At 37.0% G+C, this 17,432-nt stretch overlaps 1 pseudogene; it reads right to left on the bottom strand.

The window, feature by feature from the left end:
• Nucleotides 1-3,436: 3,436 nt before the first annotated feature.
• On the bottom strand, nt 3,437-5,491 carry LOC103581683 (annotated as a pseudogene).
• Between the last annotated feature and the right edge of the window lie 11,941 nt (nt 5,492-17,432).

The following is a 17,432-nucleotide window of genomic DNA, read 5'->3' as shown; positions in this document are numbered from 1 at the left end:
TAAGCCAAGAGACTAATTATTAAGGCCATAACTAATAAAACTAGAAAGTGTTCAGTAAGTTATAAATACTATTTTCTGTTCCAGCAATTTCTTCTTGCTTTCCTTTACCCTAGTGAACATGCTAACAACTCCATCATTAAGCCTTTTGCAAAGAAAACCTGGTTATTTAAAAAAAAAATGTGAAACAATACTCAATACTCAGGCTACCTTAATTTTAGGAACCAAAAATAAATCAGAATTCTGCATGTCATTTGATCACTTGCAAACTGAGCCCATAAGATGACAATAACAATAAACCCATGTTACTGAAATGTTTTATCTTCCTCCAAAATCCAGCTGAAAAAAATTTAGATGGATCACTATTTTAAATGCCACTGTCCATGTTTGGCAAAATTGAAATTACAGAGATTAGAGACAGGCCCTAGATATTATAAAATGGAGAAAGGTTTTGCAACATCTCTGTGTACCTTCCCTATGAAGCTCAAGTGATGGAACTTGCGTGTATCTTGCTCTCTTCATGCAGCAAAAACTGGTAGAAAATCACTGTGCCTACATTCAATATCATTTATACCTGTTTTTGGCCTCCGACAGCCCAAGGAAATGTTAAGTCATAAGGATGAGGAGAAATAGTTGATATTTAAATTCCTCCATCTAAAGAACCAAATAAATAGTGAACTACAGTGAATGCCCACTCTCAGTTACAGAGTAATGCTAGGAAAAAAAGCCAACAGTTTCACATAACTCATGGGCATTATTTGGAGACAAACCTTAAATCCGCTGTAATAAAATAAATGCTAAAAACATACTGTAAATATATATGAACTGCACACACACACACACACACACTTATTCTTCCCTACACATCCCATCAAATGGAAACTATTAGAGATAATGAGGCCAATTAAATTTCAAACGCTGTATTTTTTAAAAAAGTAAAAAATGGTCACGTCTTTAATTAAATTTCTACTTTCGATAATGATTGGGGGAAAAGCAAAAATACACTTGCTTTCTTCCAAAAGAAGACTCATTTCCTGTGTTTCAATGAGAACCTTTAGATTTTTAGAAGTTTGCCAACTAAGAGTAAATCACATACAAGCAAACAAATAACACAAGCCTACATCTGTGACACATTGTTTAAAAAAGGTAATGTCTCATTTTAAATGCAATAATTAAGTTTACAATCCTTACCGAGTGATTTTTACAAAATGTTTATTCTCTTAAATCCAATGCATTCACAGGGTGTTAATACTTTAAATGTTTATGATTTCCACCAACTGCAGCATTATCCAAGTAAACCAAAATAAGCACTTTTTCATAAATGTAGTCAATAATTATTAATATTTTTTAAAGGACATGAACTTTCCCCAAATATCAGCGCAAGTAGTTTCATTATATGTATCATGTAGTAGATGATCAAAAAAAAAAATCATAGTGAGTAGAAATGAGTACTTTTAAACTATGTAAATATATTATACCATGTTACCAATCCAACAAATCAAAAGCAATTGCCTAACTAATAATTTACAAAGAAATAACAATTCTGGCTTGTACAGAAATGTACAGTGTTTTCAAAGCTCTTAACAGTTATCCCCTAATACAAATCTCCAAAGCTTAACTTAGAGTTGGAAGATGAGTTTCACAGTAATGTAATTTTAACCTCCATTTACATTCATTTTAATATATTACTAAGATGTTTATTCTATGTCACAATGGTGCTTTCTAGTGTTCACAATTTAGTTTCAATTTTGCATATGCAATTCATTAATATAAGGGACAGTTCTAACTATTACAACCTATCCCTAAAAATCAAAATAAACCCCCCCTTTACATATAACTCTGAACACAAGATGCCAGCCTATAAACGTTCCTATTTAATATATGAGAGCTACAACCTTATTCACTGAGAAATTCTGTATTAATTTTCTTCAACCATCTTTCTTACCTTAACTCCAAAATCTCATGACCTGCTGGTTCTGTTTCAGTGAATTCCAAACTACATTGGGGCGGGTGGGGGAGGGGAGGGAAGAGAGGATGGAAGGAAGATAATAAATATGATGAAAACAAAGTTTCCCTCAATTAAGCCTTTTAAAAAAACTTTCTTTTTTACTTGTGCAGCACTATTTAACACTGTAAGAGTCAGTTACAATGCTTCATCTTCAACACTAACACAAATAAATTATTGTAGGCCCTACCAGCCTGGAACCTAAAATTCAAAACATGTGAACTGAAAAGTAAAATGCTTTAATGTCCAATTTTGAAATTTACAACAGTTATATGCTTTCGCTAGACTGGTCAATGCAGTTACAAGCATAAAAACAGCAGATGGTTGGTTATTTTGCTTTTTGGGAGTGGCAGTCAGAGAAAAGACAGTAACAAATGGAATAACAAAAACAAAAATTCCAATTTTAGGGGGGAAAAGTCACAGGGCAGTTTAAAACTTTGAAGTCCATATGATGTATCCACTCAGGTCTAAGATGAAATTTTCAATTTTTTGGATAACCCCCATTCTTTTCTTGAGTATCAAACTGATTGGTAGTCACATCTCCAAGTACAATCAGAGGTTAACAGCTTGTTGAATGAAATGCTAATAAAGTCTAAAAGACAGACTAAATTTCAAACAAGGAACAAAAAGTCCACTCAAGTATTACATTCAGTTTTCAAATCATTTACTAACATGACAACAGATTTGGCTTCCATCACTCTTGTGTATACTCACACCCACAACAGGAACCCACCCCAGCCACTGATCTGCTTTGCAACACAAAACCATATAGTCAGAGACGTCATTCTCCAAGCCAAACTTTAAATAGATTTTTAAAAGTAATTTCTAATTTTACAGAAATGCTTCTTCAAAAAATATTTTCTTTCACTCCCTCGTCCTCTATACTGAAAAGGATGTGTGTGTGTGTATATATATATATATATATATATATTCCAAGCTAAATCTGAACCCTCAAAGTAGATTCCAGGCAGAAAATCTCTGCACATATAGTCAGAGACGTCATTCTCCAAGCCAAACTTTAAATAGATTTTTAAAAGTAATTTCTAATTTTACAGAAATGCTTCTTCAAAAAATATTTTCTTTCACTCCCTCGTCCTCTATACTGAAAAGGATGTGTGTGTGTGTATATATATATATATATATATATATTCCAAGCTAAATCTGAACCCTCAAAGTAGATTCCAGGCAGAAAATCTCTGCAAATTAAAATCAAAAACAAAAAAAACAAAAAAAAAAAATATTTATTTAGTGTGTGTGTGTGTGTGTGTGTGTGTGTGTGTGTGTGTACACACTGATTGGAACCCTCCAGCATTTTAAAATCCCTTTAGAGATGAATTTTGGGATTCTATTACCGACAACTCCAAAATGCATAATGATTTAAGGATGTACTTTCTCCTGTTTTCTTCCTAATTATCCCCTCCCTTCCAAAACAGTTCAAAATAGCAGACAGCCACAGCTCAAGTTTAATGGGAAAAGAGAGAAGTATTGGAATAGTTTTTGTTGCTGTTGTGATCTGCATGGCACATATTGCTCTTTGCCATTATGTAAAGTCACTCCCTGAAGTATAGCTCTGTGGCTAAACTGACATCTTTGTTCCCTGATTTTTTCCAGCTTGTCCCCTAGGAATGGCATTGCCTCGGAAGTCAGAATAATCCTTCCTAGCCATTGCTTCTGGTTTCTGGTGTCGTTCTGATATGGTTATGAATGGAGTTCTCAGGAACTTCTATTTTCTTCATTTTTGGTGGGAGACACTACATTGGAGCAAAGTTCCCAAAGTGGCTGCACAAAGAGAACTGGAGACATCTCGTTAGGAGGTTTCTGGCACAGTTCACCATAATTTAACTTTCAGGGTTCCTGTAAGGCCACAGCTACAGCTACAGCTACATTTATGTTACTATTACATGGTGAAGATGTATTTGTCTCTCATCGTTTCGCAGTACTTGGGAAAGACGCTGGAACCTTCATCTGGTTTAGGACATCCTTCTGAACAGTAGAATCACCTATTAGATCTTTTTCTTGCTGTGTTCTGTTTAATGCAGGAAGGTCAGCGGTACATAGAGGACTGGCAGTCATACCGAGTTGCTGGGCAGAAGTGCAGTGTGCCTGCTCACCATCTTACTAGGTAACTAACTCTCAACTCTTCGTTATTCTTTTCTTTATAGACACCTTTAACAACTTTAGACATCCTATTCTCCAAAACGAGTTCACCTGCCATTCTTGATGAACTTCCATGTAAAGGAGGAAAATTTTAGGCTAATAAGTCACACTTCAGTGTTGGAAACTTTGTTTCAGCTGTTGAAGGATGGGGTCTTGGGATCCTGTCATCTTCTCATTATCTGCCATCTCCAGAGAGTTCTCCTTCCTTTTTCTTAGTCCCCACTCTGTTACATCTGCAAAGAGAATCTTTAGAAGAGAAGTTGCTCCTGATGCCCTGTTACTGTAGGGTTATGCCACTCATTTGGAAAACTTCTTGAACTAGATCTGTTCAGTGGTCCATCTCCCAATGACACAGAGCCCTCTGTTGAGTGTTCTGCACCACTAGACGACATAAAATGAGACTTCACTCTAGTTTTTGGAATAGTTAACCCATACTCATAGCAGAATTTGTTTTATAAGATCCTGGCTATTAAAGCCATTCACAAACCTACCATTGGGAAAGGGAGCCAGGGGCTTTTCCAAGTATGGTGCAGGATTTGAAGACCAAGATTGAGGCTCAATACTACAGACTAAGTACTGTTGGTGAGGATTATATACAGGCTGCAGAAAGGCTGGTGAGGCATACTGTGCTTGAGTTTGAGTGGGCTGAGTATACATACTAGAATCCATTACTCAATAATAATTCTTAGCAAAAAATGCATTAATGGTTTTTATCTTTGCCATGAATTGGCTTGCCCTGAAATGCTTTAACTTCTTTTATTAAGTACATAAAAGCCTGCTGTGTATCTGTCTGACTGGAAAGTGACATACCAGTTACTATTGTGTGCAAAGTCACAGCTTATCACTTTGCAGCAGTTTTCACTTTTGAACAAAGGTTTCACTTCCTCTATTCATGTTGTTTCAGGAATCTCTCTAAGAATCATAATACAACGCTTATGACTTGGTCTCATTTTCTTACCCTTCTCATCAACTTGTACCATGAGGAGAAGATCTCAACACTTCATGAATTAGATCAAGGTCTGTGGTCAGCTTTTTCATTCCTTCCATGTTGGCAACTGTCCAACTTGGGACAAACTGATCACTATCCATTTCAGATATCAAGTAAAGATCCTTTGACAAATTTTCTTGTGAGAAACAGAATTCTGATTCTTTCTTCAGACATTCTTTTAGGTCTTCTGTAGATATTGCTGAATTGCTTTCTCTAATGAAACCATAAAGTTTACTGGAAACATCATGTATTTGGTAGCTCAGATCTTCTGGTCCTAAAATCATTCCATCAGTTGATTCTTCAATGCTGGTAGTATTTAAGGTTTCACAACATAAAGAATACATTATTTCATATTCTTTACATGTACCTTCCGAAAGTTCTGTATTACCCTCAGGATGAGACCCTGATGTGGTTGTTGTTTCATGCCAACTTTCAGTTCCTTGAGTTACTGGAGGAGCATCAGTATTTCCAGGAGGAATTTCTTACTATACTTTGGCATCAGGATTTAAACCAGTTCCTTTAGATATTAGCTGCTATTTACTATCAGAAAGAGAAATCCCATGCCACTTAACCCCATAAATACTCCACAAAGAGTAGTGTGTCTTCTTCCACTCGGCCCAATTATTCCTGCCATGCAACGGACTCGCCGGCCCGAGCCCCAGTCATCAGGATGACAACAACCACTTTAGCCTCCACCTGGCAGTGGCCCAGCTCCTCCCCTGCCATCAGCCACTGCACTGCATTATATTTTAATTATATACTTCCATGAACTTTTTGAAATACCCTCATATCATGCTTCCATAATTATCAGCAAACATTCCTAAAATGTAAAGCAAACATTAAAATCACAACAAAACAAAATATGATATTAGAAATAAGCTGTGCACACAAATATCAATAACTACATGAGTGTAATGCTTAGATAACCATTTCAAATAAAACTATAGGCAAAAATAGAAAAACTAATTGATAAGACAAAGAAGTTCAAAATCTTTAAACATAAACAGCATTTGATTCACTCACATCCTGTTTCACCAAGCAAATGTTCTTCATTTTCTAATACCCTGGTGCAAGGTAACAGGTACTCATGTTATCAGTAGAGGACATATAGTATCATCACCAAGCATTTTAACAACTTCTAGCTACTCTTTTAAATTATTTATGATAGGATCACATAATATACACAGCCCCAGGGAACTCAACAACAATTTAGCCACATGGGGGTATTATAAGATGACTATAAAAGAACTGCCCAAAGGTAAAAGGCTGAAAGTTGATTCCAAAATTTATTAAAACTTTTACGAAAATAACGTATAAAATAGGTCCATGTGCTTTCACTTTTGCATGGTTCCATATGTTAGTAAAACATTTTACATAGCTACCTGAATTTTGAAAGCTAGATTATTCTTGGTAAAGCTGATAAAATATTGACCAAAGACAAGTTACACACAATCACACACAACCACACATTCACAGATGTGTCAAAACATGAATGTTTCATATAATGTTTAATACTATGCTTACTATAATAGTTCTCCCTTACAATAGAAACATTAAGCATCATTTCAAACTTTCACATTAGTATTCTAGTGACTCTTTCAGTAGTTATAAGTGTCCACAGAAATAATTAAGCAATGCAATCATATTACATGAGTTTCAAAAATGGCTCAAAACACCTTTGATTCATGAACAAGAATGGGAGAGCATGTATCCATCCAGTGATAACTACTCTACTGGACATGAGTGATTGTGTCGGTTATTAATAAAGTGGGTCTTTACTAGCATCATTGAGCATCATTAAAACAATCCACTTATGAAGACAGACTGCCTATGTTTAAATCTTAGGTTTAATGTTTGCTAGCTGGAGACTGTGGGTAATTCACTAAATTTCTTCTGTAAAATGGTAAAAGCAATATGACTGGCCTCATAAAGTTGTTATGAGAATTATATAAGCTCATATATGCACATAATTTAGTACGGTACTTATTTCTCAACAAATATATGTATTGCTAGCAGCATACCCAAAGACCCTGAGATTAATTCGTATGTCATTGCTTTTGTTTTTTATTAACCAAAAAACTCAATTTTGAAAGTGGTCATGGAATAAGTTTTAATCTTATTGCTGAAACATCAGCAAAAATTTTCTGTCAGTTATCTATCTCAGCTGCCCACCTACAAGGGCCAAATTTTAGTCAGTGTGCTTCCAACAGCTAATGTCTAAAATGTGCCCTGACAATTAAATTCAGCAAATAGTTTCAGCATGCATATTGTGTGCTTGGTGCTGTGATTTGGCATAGAGAGGATTCCCTAGTGCACCTAGGGGCATGGGGGGGGGTATGTGATGCACCCCTGCATCTCAATTTTTACCAAAAGCCATATTAATTGCTCTTTTCAATTTATCTATTATCAATTTTTCTTAAATATGTACATACAGAGATCTTTCAAAGTTTGGACAGGAATTCATAAAAATTCTGCCTTTCCTCTCCCCAAAAAAATCACTTGGTTGTGACTTCAAAATTCTGTTTTGCATCACAAGTAAAATATCAAAATTATTTATGTTTCTGATTTGAATGCAAATACAGCAGTTAAATAATTTTTCAAACTTTAATTCATCCAAAGTTACTTAGATTTTTTAATACTAAGGGTACTAGAAAACTATCAGTAAGCACTCATAAAAACCCAAAATAAACTAACTTAAAAAAATACAGAATGTGAAGCCTGACTTTCAGAATGGAAGAACGAGGAATGGCAGACTCTCTCTCAAACAATCATTGAACTGGAGGAAAGTATGTAAACAACAACGATAATTGAAAGACTCTAGAAATTGTCTTAAGGTGTGCAGCAAATGAAGAAACATAAATTCAAAAAAAATCTACTGACTCTCCATAAGAGGAATGAGAGTCTGTGGCATTGGGCCCTCCCTCTGGCTCAGCGAGACAGAGGGCTGTGCTGCTCCAAGCTCCCAATCCAGGGCAAAAAGACTGAGAAGGAGGAACCGGCCAGGAGCATTTCTCATTTCCCAGCTTTGTACTGCAGAAGCTCCATTCAAGGCAGGAGGGCAGGGTAGGTGGGATGCTAACTTAACTGCAGCAGGCCAAATATAGTGGGACCTTTGGCCTTAAGGCAGAGCTTTCATGCTGGGAAGGGCAAGTCAAGAAGACTCAAGTCACCTCCCCCTTCAACACCCGCTCACAGAGCAGCTGTGTCACTCTGAGAGCTGCAGGATACTGCCTCCATCCCCAAGTCTTTCAGGGGGAGTGAGGGAGAGAGCCAGGCTTTACAGAGGAAGAGCTCCACAGCTATGCCTGAGCAAATTATTTGCGACAGAGCTGGGAGAATTCCATGCATAACAACATTTTCAGAAACAATGGACATCTTGCTGGAGAGCAATTAAGAGGGAACTCATAGCTCTATGACACGTGAAGTGACAAGAAAAATGACAGAACAGTCAGAAGTTTAATAAAGAGAACCAGGGAAAGAGACAGTGGAGAAGGACCCTCCAGGGATAGCAGTAAACGCTAGGGGTTGGTAAGGTAAGGCAGAGGTTCAAATAAGAATCACTCCTGAGGAATGGGGCAGACTTGAAACATTCCTCAAACTGCACCCAGACCAATTACAAGCAGACAAACATACAAACCAAAACAATACAAGTAAAAAAACCCAGCAGAATCCTCAGTGATTCTTGAGGTTTAATCTCAACCTTGGACCAACCACTGACTGAACTACAAACTAACTGGAGTGAGGGAAACTCCTGGGAAACGAGGCTTAAAAATTAAATAACACATCCCTGTCAGTCTGAAACATTGCATGTATAAACAAAGCTTTGTCCTCATGGAAGTGACCAGAAAGGGAAAATTCAAGCTATGTGTTACGGGATGAATTTGACACAAAAAGGTAAACTTCTTAAAATGTGATTGCAGCCTTCAAGACTCACATACATCAAGTGGTAAAGGGTCAAAACCTACCTGGTTGAAGGGACTTGAACACAACCTTTGACTGATAAGTGGCTTGAGATGATGCAAGGTAACTGTCAGGTAGCCAGGCTAAAAGATAAGACCAAGAAAAAAAAATTGAGAATAAACATTAGAAGATGCATACTTGCAGGGGAAATAGAATTCACAGAGTCAGTTCAGCCATCTCACTAAACAAAAAAGACAAATCAGCAAAAAACAACAACAAAGACATCCACCTTGGGGGAGAGTGAGTCAGTAATCAGAGATGCTACAATGTATTATCTAAAAATGTGCATGCAAAGAAACAGCAATGAGCTGTCCACAGGGGGGAAAGAAATAAAGAATGGTTGAGAAGAAGCCTAAGTCTTAAAATTAGTACACACAGACTTCAATGTAGCCATTATAGATATGCTCAAAGAGCTAAAGCAAAGTATATCTAAAGAATTAAAAGAAGACATGAACAAAATGTCTCATCAAATTGAGAATGTTAATAATGAGATAGAAATTATTTTCAAAAATCAAAATGGTAATTGTAGAATTGAAAAGTACAATAACTAAAATTACAATTTATTAGAGGGAAAGAAACACTGTTTTCACATGATTCAGAAATCACACTCACAGGTATTTATTTGCCTAACTGCGTTGGAAAATTACGTTGACAAAATATCCTGTATGTGAAAGTTTACAGTAGCTTAATTCATAATGTCAGCAATTAGAAATAATCAAGATGCCCATCAATAGGTGAACAGAAAAACAAACTGTGGTATACCCATAAAATGGAATACTAGGGCCGGCCTGGTGGTGCACTGGATAGTGCGCCACTTGGGAAGCGTGGCGGCGCTCCCACCCGAGGGTTCGGATCCCACATACAGACCGGTTCCCGCTCACCGGCTGAGCGAGGCACGGGAGCAGCACCGAGGGTTGCAGTCCCGTTGCCGGTCCCCAGTCCGGTACAGGGGGCAACACTGAGGGTTGCGATCCGTTGCCGGACACAGAAAAAGACAAAAATAAAAAAAAAATAAAAATAAAAATAAAATGGAAGGGCCGGCCCGGTGGCGCACTGGATAGTGCGCCGCTTGGGAAGCGCGGCGGTGCTCCCGTCCGAGGGTTCGGGTCCCATATGCGGACCGGTTCCCGCTCACTGGCTGGGCGGGGCGCGGGAGCAGCGCCGAGGCTTGTGATCCCGTTGCCGGTCCCCGGTCTGGTGCGGGGGCAATGCTGAGGGTTGCGATCCGTAGCCGGACACGGAAAAAAGACAAAAGACAAAAAAAAAATAAAATAAAATAAAAAATAAAAAAATAAAATGGAATACTATTCAGTGATAAAAAGAAATGGGCTACCAAGCCACTGAAAAAGATGAATGCATCATAAACACATGGTGTTAAGAGAAGACAATCTGAAAAGGCTATATGTACTGTATGATTCCAATTCTATGATGCTCTGGAAAAACCAAAACTATATAGATGGTAAAAATATCAGTGCTTGTCAGATTTTGAGAGGTTCTGGGGGAAGGGTATTTGTGGGGCAGTAAAATTATTCTGTATGAAAATGTAATGGCACATACTTTTATGCATTTGTCGAAACCTCAAATTTTCTAATACAAACAATGAAACCTAATGCATACTTAGGGGATTGGTGATCCCAGGATGGAAATCAGAATGAAACAGGATAATCTAACTCCATTAAAAATATATAAAACCACCTCTCTGAAGGGGATACTCAGGTAAAGGAGCTTACCTAAGTAACATTGGAAATGAGGAGAGTCAGCAAAACCAAAGGCAAAATAATGTATATAAACACTGTGCTGTGGTTAATAAAGTTTTTCTCATGGAAATACAAGTTAATTCTAACACTGCTATGTATGTAACTGAGCAGTTAAGTAAATAGGTGGCAGATGGTGACAGCCAGGTTCCTCACTGTTGAGTGGAAGTTTACATACAATCACAGGTAATACATTAGAGTTGGAGATATCAGTATGGACTCATGTTTAGCTCTGTCTGGGTACAGATGGCTGTCCAGCAATGAGGTCATGAGGTGGTAAGTTAGGACACTGAGCCAAACTGAAAGCACCAATTAAGCCTACGTTCACTTAATGTGGAAGTGCAAGCAGGAGTCAGAAGGTGGGAGCTTTGCAATGTTGCATTTCTCCCCATGGAACAGCACTGGGTGAAGGAGTCATCTCACTCCAGGGGAGCCCCAGACAAGGACTTCTGCCTCTCTATGGGCCTGTGGGCTAGGGGGAGTGTATTGGTCCATTTCTGTTGCTTATAACAAAATACCTGAACTGGGTGATTTATAAAGAAAATGAAATTTATTGCTTACAGTTTCAGAGGCTGGAAATCCAAAGTTCAGGTAACACATCTGGTGAAGGCTTTCTTTGGTGGTGATTTCAGTGATGGCAGATTGTCACATTGTGAAAATGGTGGAGCAGAGAGAGCAAGAGAGAGAAAGACAGACTCTCCTCTTCTTTTAAAGCCTTCAGAACCACACCCTGACCACCATTGTTAATCCACTCACTACTGCATGGTCCTACAATCCAATCACCTCTTCAAGGCTCAACCTTTCAATTACCATAATAAGATTTCCCACTCTCAACAGTGGGGGTCAAGTTTCTAATACATAAAAAATGGGGGTCACAATTCAAGTCTCAGTGAGTTTTGAGGGACATAATTCAATCCACTACAGGAAGGAAGAGGGGAAAAGACTAGGAGTGAAAAGTCCCTAGTCAAAGTGGAGAAAAGTGCCTCAGCTGAAGCTCCCAAGAAATTCTGCTGAGGCACTTGGACTCAGAATGCAGCTCTGCATATGAGCATGGCTGGCCTGGACATACCTGAGTCCTCAACCACAACTCCTTCAGGAAACTGCAGTGCCCTGGCTGCGCACCTAGTCTGGTGTAGGGAGTATGATCCCCTCACTCACAATACAATGCCTGCCAGGAAAAGCCTTGTAATTGCCATGGGTTGGACTTGGTATATCACACATAGGGTTTTAACCTGAAGCTGAACTCAATGGTTACATATAGAAATATTTGTAGATATATGTATATGCATGGGTTAGTATACAGGCATATATTTTCTTGCTCTGAAAACCTAAAAAAAAAAAGAAAAGAAAGTGACATTGCAGTGTCAATAAGCATTCCTATTAATCAGATTTTGATTTCTAATTGCATTCTCCAATTAAAGTAACCAGGGCTCCTTTAGGACATGGCTGACTCTAGTACTGGGGATGAAAATAAACAAAATAAGCCTGGACTGTCTTATAGTGCCAGAAAGTAAGCAAGTACTAAAAAACAAACAAAAAATTTCAAGTATATAACAAAAAAAATGGGAGTATGTCAAAGAGATACGGGAGCCAACATAAAGAGCTCCCCATGGCCAAACCTGGAAAAATTTGAGCAACATTAAAGCTAGATTATAAGCTAATGTATAAAATAAGTATTGATGCATCCATATCTGTATAAACAGGTAATTGAAGACATAAATACATGGAAAAGGATGAAGAGACAAATCTGTTGTGTAGGAGAATTTCAAATAATATATTTAGATACTTTGCCCTCAAGAAGGTGGAGCATAACTCCAGCATTCCTGCAGTGTAAACTAAGCACAGTGATTTCCTTCCAAAGAGAAAGGGAGTTGGGAGAAACTTAACAGTAGAGAAACATAACAAACAGTACTTCATTTAGGTGATCAAGGTCAACATCAACAGTGACATATTTCAATTAAAAAATGAATTTAAAAAATAATAGTACCTTTTTAGAATTAGCATTGCTTTAATAGATAATGGGACATGAAAAGCTAATGCTTTGTATAGCAATAAGTTCTTATGTTTTAAAGAATTTTATAATCACAATCATGCATTGTTTGATGGTGGGGATATGGTCTGAGAAATGAGTCATTAGGTGACTTTGTCCTTGTGCAAACATCACAGAATGTACTTACACAAACCTAGATGGTATAGCCTATTACATACCTAGGATATATGGTATACAGCCTATTTCTCCTAGGCTACAAACTTGTATAGCATGTTACTGTACTGAGTACTGTAGGCAATTGTAACACAATGGTATTTGTGTATGTAAATATATTTAAATACAGAAATGGTACAGTAGCAATATGGTATTATAATCTTATGGAACCAATGTCCTATATGTGATCTGTCATTGACCAAAATGTTGTTATGTGGTGCATGACTGTAGTATGATTTCACCAGTGCCAATGAATCATCCAACCTTCATCAGATCAAAGAAAATGCAATATATTCTAAAAAATAAAGCTTTTCATATCAAAATAAAACTATAAAATGGTGAAAAAAGAAAACAAAAACAGAAAAACATTGTTAAGCCAGGTTGGAGTCTGAGAAATTCTCATAACCAAAATAAGCCTAAGGAGACAAAACCACTAAAAGTAATATAGTATCCTGGCTGGAATACTGGAACAGACAAAGGACATTAGGTAAAAACTAAGGGAATTTGAATAAAGTATAGACTGCAGTTAATACTAATACATAAATATCGGCTTGTTCACTGTAACAAATGTACTACACTAATGTAACATATTAATAGTAGAGAAAATGAATGTGGGGATAGAGATATGGAATTCTCCCTACCATCTTTGCAGTTTTTCTATAATCAAAACTGTTCTAATTTTTTAGAAATTTTATTTAAAAATCAATGAAGTACCTCAACAATTGATCTGAACAAGAATAAAGAATGAACAAACATGAAGACAAATCAATAGATATCACGCAATTTGAAGAATAGAAAGAACAAAGAAAGAAAAAAAATTAACAGAGCCTTAGAGAACTATGTCACACCATTGATTGCACCAGAATATTTTTAATTGGATTACCAAAAGAAGGAAGCAGAAACAATATTTAAAGAAATAATGGTAGAAAACTTCCTAAATTTAACGAAAAACATTAACGTGCATTTACAAGAATTCCAGGGAACTCCAAATAGGACAAACAAATGATGTCTACACTAAGCCATGTTAATCAAAATATTCAAAGGCAAAGAAAAAAATCCTAAAAGCAACAAAAAGTAAAATACTTTTTGTGCACAGTCATGCACTGTATAACATTACAGTCAAGGACGAATCACATATTTGATGGTAGTCCGATAGGATTATAACAGCTATACTATACCGCCTAGGTTTGTAATAGGCTATACCATCTAGGTTTGTATAAGTGCACTCTATGATGGCAGCACAATGACAAAATTGCCTAGATGCATTTCTCAGAACGTATCCCTGTTGTTAAAGCAACCCATGACTGTATAAGGTAACCCAATTAAGAGTAACATGAAATAAACATCTAACTTCTTATCAGAAACAACAGAGGTGAGAAGGAAATGGAATGACTTATCTAAGTGCTGACCATTAAAAAATATGTACTCCAACAAAGATTCTTATTCCTAGCAAAACTATATTTCAAAAATAAAGTTGATAGAGTTTGGATGTGTTGTCCCAAAACTCATGTTGTAATCTGATTCTCAATGTGGCAGTGCTGGAAGCTGTTTGAGTCATGTGGGCAGATCCCTCATGAATGGATTAGTGCTCTTCCTGGGGGGTGAGGGTCCTGAGTGAGCTCTTGCTCTATTAGTTCCCAGGAGAGCCAGTTGTTTAAAAGACCCTGGCACCTCCCCTCTCTCTCTCTCTTGCTTCCTCTCTCCATGTGATCTGCTTGTACCCTTGGCTGTCTGCCACTTTCTGCCATGAGTAGAAGCAGCCTAAGGCCCATGCCAGATGCAGCTGTCCCAGAATTGTAAGCCAAGTAAACCTCTGTTCTTTATAAATTACCCAGTCTTGGGTATTTCTGTTATAGCAACACAAAATGAACTAATACAAAAGTCCAAATAAATTAATTCCCAGATAAGCAAAACTTGAGAGATTTTGTTCTTTGCAGACAAGGTTACCTAGTATTATCACTAATTCAAAGGGTGAAACAAACTAATCACCCCAGGGAAGAAGTGATTACTCCCACTCAGTAAGACCAAAAGCCAATTGTATGTGTTCTGAGGTAAGCATTTATAGACAGCTAAATATTCAAAATATAATATTGGGGAAATTATATCTTTTCCACACTTTCTGGCCAGAAATGGACAATGGAGTCCTAGTAGAGGCAGGAAGGAGCAATGGGCATTCAAGTGCGTAAAATAAGACTCGTGATCAGAAATCAGAGACCAGGGTAAGAAACGGGAGGAAATGAGGCAGGGTACAAAATGAACCAGGTTTGTATTGGACATGTGTAGAGTTTTTGTTTTTGTGTTTTCCTTAGAGCAATAGAAAGTATTTGAAGTTTTTGTGTAGGGGGGTGACAGGATAGGATTGTGCTTGAAATGTTAAAGATAATTGAGGTTACACTCTGGAAAACAGATTGGAAGTGGAGTGGATGATTGAATGTGGGCAAATCAAATAAGAGGCTTTTGCTTAATCCAGGTGAAAGATGATGGCGGATTAGACTGAGATGTTTGAAGTGGAAATAGAAAGAATATGAGGAATATGAGAGAGGGGAAAATGAACAGAGGTTGTGAATTGCTTAGATATGGGGTAGAGTGGTCTGTAAAGACCAACTTACTGGTTTCTAGTTTATGTGACTATTTGGATGATGATGTCTTTTAAATAAATATTAAAAATTCTGTAGTTTTGCATTAGTATATTGATGGTCTACTAAACAGAAAGAAACAGGTATAATATGGCAAGTGCAAAACAGAATAGCAAGATTACTATTTTTTGGACATTTGACTTCTACAAATACTTCTTAAATTGGATTTAATTTTCCTGGAAGCTGCATCATATTTTATGCATTTGTTAACAATTTCCCTGCCAAAGAAATGTATTTTGTGAACTTCATACTGTTTTTGTGTGTTCATCCACATGTGAAGACTGTCTTGATAATGTGCCCCCTGGAAGCTGAGCAAAAATTTTTTAGTAGTATGTTCTGCCCATGTAAAGTTGATGGGCCAGAGGTCATTTTAAATCACAAAAACAGTTTCTTTTAATCCAGTCTGTTTCTTTTGGAAGTAAAATCTCTTTGAATCTTAATTTGTTTTTAAATATTGTGTTTCAGTCTGCTTCATGTGTGAGTCCCCATATTTACAGTTCTTTACAAGACATTCTTCTCCTAGATTTGATTTTAATTGCCTTGAGCTCATTAGGCTTTCTTGGACAGGCTGCTTTCAACACCTCTTCTTTTTTCCTCAGATCGTTGAAAGAATTTAATGGGTATCAGCTTAATAAATTATAATGTTTGAAGAAAGCTCCTATTATAAAGGCAAGTGTTAATCAATTATTGTATCTTAAAACAGTTTTCAATGTTCTTTGTCACATCTTTAGTTGAGAAACAAATGAATCTTTTAACTCTGCTTGCAAACCTAGCAATAATTTTCCAGCTCATGTAATTTTCTGTCAAATAAAGACAAAAATATGCTAATAGCATTATGTTTCTAAACTTCTTCACCTAAAACCAAAGTCTCATTAAGAACATTATCTGGCTTCCAAGTTATCGTATGTGTCAGTTTTACCAAATACTTCACTGAATTACCATCACCGAGAATACAGACTTCAGCTGTATTTTCTTGCCTGCCTACTCCTCATCTCCTTAGCCAATGCCACAAAATTTAATGTGGTTTTGGGGGGAGGTTGTTTTGTTTTGTGGCAACACCCCACTTCGATGTACTGTTTTCTGTATTAGTCTCATTTTATTAAATTATGAAACAGATATAACAGTGCTAAAGTCTCATTGGCTTTCAATAACAAACATTTTTTTTTTTCACTTGTATCATATGTCCTTGCAGGTCATCTCTTATAGCTCCTTCATGTTTTATACTCTCCAGGGCACAGGATGAGTAAGCAATTGTTATCTGAGGTTTGCCATTCTCCTGGTGGAATAGAAGGAAGACCAGCTGAACTATGATACACTTCATAAAATTTCTTCTTGGATAGAGCATGAGTCGCTTCTCACGTTTGTTTACTAAAGCATGTCCCCTGGTCCAATGTCTTGCCAATGGAATAGAAAGTATAATCTTTTTACAGAAAGGGACAGTGAATATTTGGATATAGCAGACTACATTAATGCAGGTGAGCTTTTGTAAGAGAACAGATTGCAGAAGGACAAGTGTAGACAGATAGATGTTAGCTGGTAATTGCAGTAATCGAGGTGAAAGATGATGCTGGTTCACACCACATAACAGCAGGAGAAGTAAGAAGGGGTCATATTAAGGATGTACATTGATGAAGAGCAATTAGTATGTTCTAACAAATTGGATGTAAGATAAGTGAGAGAAGAATCGGAATAATCTGATTTATGTAGCTTGAATTAGGATATGATTACGGTC

Source organism: Galeopterus variegatus, unplaced genomic scaffold, assembly GCF_000696425.1.
Source record: "Galeopterus variegatus unplaced genomic scaffold, G_variegatus-3.0.2 Scaffold13679, whole genome shotgun sequence".
In the NCBI taxonomy this organism is placed as follows: Eukaryota; Metazoa; Chordata; class Mammalia; order Dermoptera; family Cynocephalidae; genus Galeopterus; species Galeopterus variegatus.
Note: the sequence above shows the minus strand (reverse complement) of the source record. Positions and strands in the feature narration are given on the sequence as shown.